The sequence below is a fragment of the Natrix helvetica genome (genome assembly GCF_964273705.1).
Source record: "Natrix helvetica genome assembly, chromosome: 4".
NCBI classification, from domain to species: domain Eukaryota; kingdom Metazoa; phylum Chordata; class Lepidosauria; order Squamata; family Natricidae; genus Natrix; species Natrix helvetica.
In genome coordinates, this window is record NC_138550.1 from 13,189,631 (window position 1) to 13,200,993 (window position 11,363).

Here is an 11,363-nt window from a genome sequence, read left to right on the forward strand (position 1 = left end):
GTCAATGGGGAAGTCAGTTTCACTTAACAACTGTGTTACTAACTTAACAATTGCAGGGAATCGCTTAACACATGTGGCAAGCAAAGTCATAAAAGGGGGCACAACTCACTTAGCAACAGAAATTGTGAGCTCAATTGGGGTCATAAGTCGAGGACCACCTATAGTTGGCTATTTCGCTCCAGGGGAAAACTATAACTCAGCATTCAGCTGGGCAAATTCAGGAGAAACAGTGGAGCAATATGTCCCTGTAGTTCAGTTCTTAGATAAAAGTCCACTGTAGATGCAAATGGGGATGCATTGTAGATAAAAATAATATCAAAATACAGGTAGTCCTCAACCTACGACCACAACTGAGCCCAACATTTCTGTTGTGAAGTGAGACATTTGTTAAGTGAGTTCTGTCCCGTTTTACGACCTTCCTTGCCACAATTGTTAAGTTAGTAACCCGGTTGTTAAGTGAATCCGGCTTCCCCATTGATTTAGTTTGGGAAAAGGTCGCAAAAGCTGATCGCATGACCTTGGGACACATCAACGGTCATAAGTATGAACTAGTTGCCAAGCATCTGAATTTTGATCACATAATCACGGGGCTGCTACCAAGGTTGTAAGTGTGAACAATGGTCAGAAGTCACTTTTTCGAATGCCATTGTAACTTCGAATTGCTAAATGAACAGTTGTAAGTCGAGGACTACCTGTAGATGGGGCTAGGAATCATCACAATTTTTATTTCATTAAAGGAGTTATATTATTACCATAGTTGGGGAATGGAAACAAGTCTTGGTTCAATCTTTAACCACTCTTTTACTTGAGTTTTCTGCATTTCAAGGCTATTACAAATTGTCATCAACCTTTCATTTTAACATTCCCTTTGACATAAAATTCAAATTGTTCATCCTCTAAATGGACAGAATAGAACAGAACAGAACAGAATAGAAAATAAAACTTTATTGGCCAAGTGTGATTGGACACACAAGGAATTTGTCTTTGGTGCAGATGCTCTCAGGGTACATAAAAAGACAAGATACATTTGCCAAGAATCATAAGGTACAACACTTAAGCAATCAGAAAACAATCAACATCAATATAAACCGTAAGGATACAAGCAACAAAGTCATGCAGTCATAAGTGGAAGGAGATGGGTGATAGGAACGATGAGAAGACTAATAGTAATAACAATGCAGCCTTACTGAATGGTTTGACATTGGTGTGTGAATTATTTGTTTAGCAGAGTTATGGTATTTGGGGTATTTGTCCAGGATACGAGGGGTTTGTAAATATTTTCACAGGCCTCTTTTTGACTCGCAGTGTACAGTTACTTATTGGAAGGCAGGTTGGCAGTGATTGTTCTTTCTGCAGTTCTGATTACCCTCTGAAGTCTGTGTCTGTCTTGTTGGGTTGCAGAGCTAAACCAGACAGTTATAGAGGTGCAGATGACAGAGTCAATAATTCCTCTGTAGAACAGAATCAGCAGCTCCTTGGGCAGTTTGAGCTTCCTGAGTTGGACAGAAATAGACAGAATATGATTTTGTCCTCATTTTGCTCGCTGGACCCACAGGAGGTGCATGCGACTGCAATTAATTCATTCCTCTATAATGTGCCTATCTCTACTGGTCTTTTACTTCACCGGAGTCTCCTTAACTGCTTTGCATAGCAAGGAATGTCGATTTTCTGTCCAAATTTCCCTGCAGTTTTTTCCCCCCACAAGATGGCGCTATTGTCCACCTGTTTCCCATGCTTCCCGACTTTCTGCCTTCATAAAAAATATTGTTTCATAAGCAATGGCCCACCTACTGTTCTGGAAACAATTTTCAATGTTCTGGAAAAAAAAAGACTTTATACTTTGATTATTAGTATGGGGGTGATATTTTATTAAAGGGGTGGGGATGAATTTAAAACAGCAAGTTCATGCAGCTGAGTGCACCAAGAGACAGGGGTAAACGCAGGAGAAAAGAGATGGTTTTGGTCAGGCCTTTAAGTCATCTTTTGCATTGGGCCTTTAGGCCTGCCATATTTATTGCTGTGGGAAACTGGGAGGGGGGATTATATGGAATGGGGTAGATATAGCCACTTGAGCTCGAATGGACTCCAGAGGATGGCAGAGAACAGGAAGGCCTGGAGGAAAGTTGTCCATGGGTTCGCGATGGGTCGGACACGACTTCGCAACTAACAACAACAAACAGATATAGTCAAAATAATATTCCTTCCTCAGAGAGTCAAGGACACTTTGCCCTGCACCTGGAGTGGTGTGACTGGGAGGCATCTCCAGTTGGGACGGTGCTTGATTGGACCATGTGACGGACATATGGGTGCTGGGCAGGGACTTGAACTTTCTTTTGGGTAGGGAAAACCTGGAAACTTTCAGATTTGGGTTTTCCCAGATGTGCCAATATGACATCTCTAATAAAATGGAGCTTTGAGGGAACTCAAGCCTGGGAGTCTTCTTTCCTTGGGGGGTGTTACTTGGAGCAATGCCAGTTTTCAGGGCAACGTTAAAACTTATAAAACTAAAGCCAACTGACTCTTGTTAGGATCTTTCTAAATCGAACATTGCACAATCTGAGCAACTTTTAAGACCTATGGATTTCCACTCCCAGAATTCACTAGCAGGATGCTGGCTGGGGAATTCTGGGAGTTCAAGTCCAGAAGTTGGACTGCTCTTAAGTGAAGAGAGAATGAGCTGGGGTGGGGGTGGGGGAGGGGGAGAAGGATATTAAAATGGCCAACATGGGTCCATCTTAATAACGGAATTCTTTCTGAAATGTTTTACTCCTCTTGTAGGCTGATGCTCTGAATTGGAAGCATGTGAATTCAGCTTACAAATAGCTTAAGAAGCTTGGGCAAAGTCCTTCTGGGTTGCAGGTTTTTAAAAATGGAATTGGAAAAGAGAGAAAGCCACCAATACTTTAACGCAGGGCCATCTAACTCGCGGCCTGTGGGCCGGATGCATCATGCGCTGGCCACGCCCACGCCTGGTTTAGCGAAGGGGGAAAAAGTTGTGATACATTACATGACGCTGCCATGATGATGAGAGCTTAACACCCCTGCCTTAAAGCAACCCATAGAAATCACTGGAGGTTTTAAAGAAGCGATTGGACAGCCATTTGTCCAGAATGGTATATAGGTATTTCTACTTGAGCAGGGGGTTGGACTAGAAGACCTCCAAGGTGCCTTCCAACTCTGTTATGCTGTATAAATATCCAATATTTTGGAATACAGGTAGTCCTCAGGTTAGGATCACAACTGAGCCCAAAATTTATTTCCAAGTGGAACATTTGTTAAATGAGTTTGTCCCATTTTATGACTTTTCTTGCCACGTTTGTTAAGTGCAGTTGTTAAATTAGTAATATTGTTGTTAAGTGAATCTGGTTTTGTAACTGCGAATCAGTTGTCAAGCACCTGAATTAAATCATGTCACCATGGAGATGCAACAGTGGTCCTAAGTGTGAAAAATGGCCACAAGTCCCTTTTTTCCAATGCTGTTATAACTTTGGATGGTCACCAAGCCAAGGACTGCTGTAAGCCAAGGACTGCCTGTATTGGAATTCTCATCCCAGAAAAAGGGATTTATAAAATTGGACATGGCAAAGCATCAAACATCCAAAACAGCTTCCATATAAGAAATCTCTAGAACGGTGGTTGTTTCTCAACCTTGGCCATTGTAAGTCGTAAAGAATTTGAATTCCTAGAATTCTCCAATCATCCTGCAGACACCCTACAGGCTGGGGAATTCTGGGAGTTGAAGTCCACGCTCTTCAAGGGGCTAAGGTTGAAAAACGCTGGTCTATAATATAGTTCAGTTTTAACCTCAACAACAACAACAATAAAAACCCTGGGATCGGAAACCAAGTGTCAGCCACAAGCATTTGCTGCTTTTAAGAGAATGACAGCATTGTGATGTTGCAGTGAAAGTTCTGTCTTTTTGGGGTGTGCGTGCAATGCAGATGGAAAAGGGGTGCTGCTTCTGATGCTATACTACTACTCATGGCATTCTGGCCACCTTCCTCTTGGGGGACTTAATTTGTGATCCAGGAGGAATTTCAAAGGAGTGTGACCTTGATTGATGGATTGTGTACCTACCATCAACTAAGTGTCTGTAGAGATTCTCAGTCATCCAGCTCTGAGACAACCTGGGACAACCATAACCTGGATGACTGAGAATCTCTACAGATTTTTAGCTATGGAATTTGGGATGAATACCTGTTGAATGGTGTGGGAGTAGGAATGGATTTCCAGAGGAAAAATGGCAGATTACAGGAACCAGGAGCACCACTCAGGTGATTCTGAGGACACAGAAAGTGTCCTCCAAGTGCTTCAACCACCCTCTAAAAGGATGCAAATGACCAGCTGTCTGCAAGGAATCCTTCCATTCCTCATTATCCTGTCAGAGCCTAAGAAGCTTCTTGGATGAGAAGCAAAACCTCTTGAAAAGAAAACAACAACAACGTCCAGTTGCCTCCTGAAAAAGCATCCTTGGGACATCAACTCAATGTCAACTCTTAGCAACCACATAGATACAATTTTTCAACGGCAACGTATATTCCCATCTTGGTCTTTCAAGTGTCCTACCAGTGCAATCATTGCTATTACAACAAAATCCATCCATCTTGCTGCTTGTCATACTCTTCTGCTCTTTCCTTCCCCAGCATTAAAGCCTTCTCCAGAGAGCTGGAAAATTTAGGAAAAATATCACAACTTTATTTTCACAGGCTCTAATGGGAAGCAAATGTGAACCTCTGTGCGTATGTGTGTATGTATGTGTATATGTACATACACATACATACATATATATACAGTACATTATATATATATATATATATATATATATATATATATATATATATATATATATATATATATATATATATATATATATATATATATATATATATACACGACGCAATACACACACACACACACACACACACACACACACACACACACACAGTCAGGATTAATAGTGTTAGGAACAATCCTCTGATTTCCCAGTAGGTGGCATTTGAGCCTTATATTTGAGGAATACAAAACTCAGAGAGAGTGAAAAATGGTTTATCTCATTCAACTTCCTCACTTTTTCATTGCTGTTCTTGTTACTAAGTAAAATATGCCATTTTGGTGCAGACAAGATTAGGTTAGGGTGAGTTTGATGGACATTATTCTCTAGGACAAGGGTTCCCAATCTTTGCAACTTTAAGATGATAGATTTAAACTTCCAGAATTCATCTTTTAAGTCTTCACTTTTAAGGTGTGTGTGGACTCCAACTCCCAGACAATTCTGCTCAATCTTTGACAACTTTAACATGTATGGACTTCTATTCTATTCTATTCTATTCTATTCTATTCTATTCTATTCTATTCTATTCTATTCTATTCTATTCTATTCTATTCTATTCTATTCTATTCTATTCTATTCTATTCTATTCTATTCTATTCTATTCTATTCTATTCTATTCTATTCTATTCTATTCTATTCTATTCTATTCTATTCTATTCTTCTGCTTCTTCTTCTGCTGCTGCTTTTTTATACTTCTGCTTCTTTTTAACTTATTCTGCTTCTTCTGCTTTTTTACTTCTCCTTTTTTTACTTCTACTTCTCCTGCTTCCGCTTTTTTTACTCCTACTTCTGCTTTTTTACTTATGCTCTTTTTTATTTCTTCTGCTCCTGCTTCTTTTTACTTCCGCTTCTGCTTTTTTTAACTTCTTCTGCTTCTGCTTTTTTTACTTCTGTTTCTTTTTACTTCCGCTTCTGCTTTTTTTTACTCCTTCTGCTTCTGCTTTTTTACTTCTGCTTCTTCTGCTTCTGTTTCTGCTTCGGCTTCTTCTGCTTCCCTTTCACTGCTTCAGGTGCCAAGGGAGATATAAAGTTCTGCCTTTTGTTCTTCTGGCAGTCTCAACCATTGTTAATTGATATTGTTGTGGTGTGACTTTGATGTTGTCTCTCCATCTTCTTCTGGGTCTGCCTTGTGTTCTTTGACTTTCTCCTCTTTTTGTATACGCCTTGTATGGTATGGAATCCCACAATGTTGTCTTGATTAACTTTATTTTCTGTTTTTGTAGGTTGTTGAAGACTGGTTCTATACCAATTCTTTCTCTTATGATCTCATGGGGGGGGAGAGAGAGAGAGAGAGAGGGAGGGAGGGAGGGAAGGGAAGGGAAGGGGAGGGGAGGGGAGGGAAGGGGAGGGAAGGGAGGAGGGATATCACTTACTGTTCTCAAGAAATCTCATGAAAAAGTTGATGAGATTACCAGGAGCAAAACCTGACTCACAGGAGACATTATGGGTTTTTTGGAGAGGGACCTTACATAGAACATAGAATAATAGGATTGGGAGGGGCCTTAGAGGACCTCTAGTCCAATCCAATGCCCAATAATAGCAATAGCACTTAGACTTATATACCGCTTCACAGTGCTTTACAGCCCTCTCTAAGTGGTTTACAGAGTAAACCCCCCCCCCCCAACAATCTGGATCCCCATTTTACTGACCTGGGAAGGATGGAAGGGTGAGTCAACCTTGAGCTTGGTGAGGCTCAAACTGCCAAATTGCAGACAGCCAGCAGTCAGCAGAAGTAGCTTGCAGTACTGCACTCTAACCACTGTGCCACCACGGCTCATAACAACAATAATATGTGGAACTGTCTACATTCCTAGATGCTACCTTTATAATTCGTAGGTCCTCGGTTAGGATTTGAACTACCACCAGTTTTAGACTGTGAATCTAACTGTATATTAACCATATATCATAATTCTATATATATAAAATGAAATGCCACTCACACAACGTCACAAAATCTCCAGAACCGTAAAGCCTACACACTTGAAATTTGGCACGTATGTTCCTTTTGGCTTCTAAGTGTTCGCTAAGAAAGGATTTCAAAATGAACATCAGATCATTAGTATATTATTATTAATACACTCCGATGCTACGGAGTTAGGCGTTCTACTCCACCTCCCAACCTGAAAATAACTCTGTTCCAACTGCCACTTGGACATGGACAGCATGTGACTCATCCGGCCTATGGGCTGGGAGTTTGGAGAGGAGCCTGAGGGAGAGAAGGGGATAACATAGGAGAGGCCTCTGTGGGGAAGTCATGAGGGAGAGAAGGGGATATGAGAGGATCAATGGGACCAGTCTGAGGGAAAGAAGGGGGATAGGAAAGGAGAGGCTTCTATGGGGCAAGCCTGAGGGAGAGAAGGGGAGAGGAGAGGCTTCTGTGGGACAAGCCTGTGGAGAGAAGGGGTAATTTTCAAGCTGTAAGTGTCGATTTATCAAGCCCAATCACATAGTTTCGTAATGGAGGATGGGTATTCAGCTAGTAATGATATAAAGCCAGGGAATTGACCCCATATATTAAAACTCCTGAAGATAGTACACTGAAGCCTTTTATATGATCACCACGAAAGAGGAGCAAAGACAGGAGGCCAACACTGCAAACAATTAAGAAGGATTTCAGCCATTGCCTGCAGCTGTTCTATAAATTCGCCCAGTTCTTTCTCTGTTCGGTGTTTCTTCCTTGCCCATTCTATTCTCAGGCTCTCCAGGTAATAAGTTTTCCATCAAATTCTCGAGGGCGAGGAGAGGCTCTTGCATAATTTAATAGCGCTCCCCGTTTCTCAAAAGCCTCTGCTCACCATCTTGGCAAGGCATTAGTTCCACGGCGGGCACTCTTAGCAGCAACGTCAGGAGGAAATGGCGGGAAGAGAGAGATAAAACAGACAGACTGAGGAGAGAAAACGGCTCCTTCAACTGGCTGCAGGCGCGCTCTCAAGATTCAGTAGCTCCTGCTATAAACAGGAGCAGAAGCAAAAGAAATCCATCTGATAGACCCGTGATTTTTCTAAGGTGCATTTGGCTGGTTGTGTCAGCTCCGAGGCCTGGAGCTGCCATTCAGTGGGGAGAAGACTGGGCCAGCTGCCAAGACTCACCGTCCCACCTACACAAACTGAAGAAATTCATTCTAACAATCCATGATTAATTCCGGGTGGTTTCGCTCTGGGTCACAAGGGGATGGGTATACGCACGCACGGAGTGCGGCTTATCTTAATTACCGATGTAGCTATAAAAGGTGGTGGGAAGCACAAGGTAGCAGCTCTGACAATGTATTCATTGCCTTAGTGCTTTGTTGGTCAGTTCGTGCCGGAGGAAGAATACAAACTGCATTTCAAACCGTTTCTGTGTTTGGCTGGTTTCATTATCCCTTCAGAACCTGACAGGTTGTCTGTGGGCTGCCGTGCTTTCCTCTCCTCCCCCCCCCCCCCGGTAGGATACAGCTGTAATGCTTGATGATGTACCAAATTATTTTTGCTCTGTTGCTCAAATAAATTGAGCAGACGTTTGAGGAAGTCTTAATTTTACATCCCAACCATCCAGAAATCAGAAACTTTCATGGAACCGATGAGCTGAGTTTTGTTTTGTTTTTCTCTCAAGGAAGCAAGTTAGAGGGCGAAAGAACAAGAATGGCACAAAATATATTGGATGCACAAAATGTGTCTTACCTCATTCACCTGCTTAGGATTCAGATATGAATAGCAATAGCACTTCGATTTATACATCGCTTCACAGGGTTTTTACAGCCCTCTCTAAGCAGTTTACAGAGCCAGCCTATTGCCCCCAACAATTTGGCTCCTCATTTTACCGACCTCAGAAGGATGTAAGGCTAAGTCAACCTTGAGCCGGTGAGGATTGAACTCCTGGCAGGTAGCAGAGTCAGCCTGCAATACTGCATTCTCACCACTGTGCCAATGACTGGCTGGGTAGGCATGGCCGGTGGTCATGTGACTGGGTGGGCATGGCCAACTCTACGTCATTAATCACACCCAGTCCCACCTCCCGGCCACTCGCCTCGAAGATCTCAACAAAGTTCAATTTCCCTCTCTATTTATTTACTACTACTGGACATCCAAAATGGCCATGAAATGCTCAGAAACTGGCCAAAGACACCCCCAAAATGGATGGGGGGCAGGGCCAGCCAGTGGTGGGATTAGCCAGTTTGTCAAACTGAGCAGAATTTTGAGAACCAGTTCATCCAAACCTGCTGAATCCCACCTCTGTAACATTAGGCTTCACATAGCTTGGATCGAGATCATGTGCAAGGATGCTGAAATTTGTATAGTCCACTTTTAGTTGGGCATCTTTTATATGTGCCCCCATGGATGCAGGCCACATTAACAGCTAATTTTGTCTTTTCGATAGTAAGATCTAGAATTTACAACAATTTGGAATTGGAACATGGAAAGGCTAATTCCAGGCTAATTGAGATAATTGTATTTACCAAAGGAGAACCAGTTTGGTATAGTGGTTAAGGCATCAGGCTAGAAACCAAGACACTATGAGTACTAGTCCCATCTTGGGCATGAAAGCCGGTTGGGTGATTTGAGCCAGTCACTTTCTCTCAGCCCTAGGAAGGAGGCAATGGGAAAACCATTTCTGAAAAACCTTGTCAAGAAAACCCCAAAGTGTTTTTTCAAGAGGCAACTGGACTTATTGGTTTTTCTTTGAAGGTGTTTCGCTTCTCATCCAAGAAGCTTCTTCAGCTGAACTTGAAGCTTCTTGAATGAGATGCGGAATGTCTTCAGAGAAAAAACAGAAAACCAGTTGCCTCTTGAAAAAGAGCCTTTGGGACAACCTTGACCTGGATGACTGAGAATCTCCATAGACACTTCCCAAGAAAGCTGGAGGGATTTCTCCAAGCAGTCTCTGAAAATTGGATATGATTGAACAGAAAATTAATTATCAAGCCTTTCCAAAATTGGTTTCCTAGACTTTTAATCTATGTTTTGATACCTTAAATATAAACATATGGAAGCCACCTAGAGTACCTTATGAGTGAGAAGCAGATACATTTTAAAATAAAAACAAACAAGTGAATGCATTTTACTTTAACCTGGCATATGTATTTTGCTTAAAAGCTTCTTAGATTTTCCTTCTCGTTTTTTTTTGAAAAGGAAAAAAAAAAAAACCACCTAGCAACTTAGAAATAAATAAAGATGTCTCAGGAATAATGCAAAGATTATAAATTTAATTCATGCTTTTTTCTTGATGGGAACACATTTATATTTCATCGTTTCAGAATTCAAGGAAGCATAAATAGCCAGATCCGGGTGACTTGCTTTCAGAACGAAATGATAAACTGCATTGTCCTTTGCAGTTAGAAACATTTCTGCAAAGCACTCCATACTGATTTATATTAAGTAGGAAAGTCATATTAATCTTGCCTAGATAGCACCAATGTCAGAAGTTTATTTGAAATAGAAGGTGAAGAAAAAACAAAAACAAATAGTAAGCTTGGAGGCAACGAGGATTATTACATTTTAGCCCGGGAAACCAATAATGGCAGAATGATATCAAAAAGGAAGTAAATTGTCTGTATGCAGGTGAATGGTTTAAGGGATTTTTCAGCTGTTGGATGGAAAACTACATCAACAGCTGTAAATGGAAATGAAAGGATGAAGGGTTAACTGGTTATTGCTTAAAAGGAGGGCTGCTTTATCACCTACAATTTAGGTGAAACTCAACTTGAAGGTATCTATGATGGGATACGGAAAGCTTGTTTTCACGACTCTAATCTCGGTGGACTTCCATCATCAGATGCTTTTGGAATGTTCTTTTCTGGGAATTGGTTGAGCATACAGTAGATAGTCCTCGACATACAACCACAACTGAGCTCAAAATTTCCATTGCCAAGCAAGTCAGTTGTTGTGAGTTTTGCCCCGTTTTTCAACCTTTTTTTGTTCAGCAAATCACTGCAGTGGTTATGGGAATCAAGTACTCATTAAACCAGGGGCAGTGGTGGGTTTCAAATTTTTTTAGAACCTTTTCTGTAGGTGTGGCCTGCTTCGTGGGAGTGGCTTGCCGGCCATGTAACCGGGTGGGAGTGGCTTCCAGTCATGTGATTGGGTGGGAGTGACTTGCTGGCCATGTGGCCAATTACAACTGTTCCTCCTGGTAAACGTATTATTAACTGGTTATTTTAGGGGTATTGTTTTTAATTTAATTTGTGTGTGTCTTAGGGGTTTTAAAATTATATTTATATACACTGGCTAACTGTACAGTTCTTTTTAATTCTATTTTAACCTCCTCCATAGTTAACTGTACATATTTAATTCTTCTATTTATTGTATTTTGATATATTCTTTGCATGGACTGTACACCGCCCCGAGTCCCTTTTGGGAGAGGGGGCGGTCTAGAAGCACAGTAAATAAATAAAATAAATAAATAAATGTGACTGGGTGGAAGTGGCTTGCCGGCCATGTGACCGGGTGGCCGTGGTCAACTTGTAAAATGTGGTGAAACTCACTTAACAACGCTCTTGCTTAGCAACCAAAATGTTGGCTCAGAAACTCTGGCATTTGAAGCAGGCAAGTCTTAA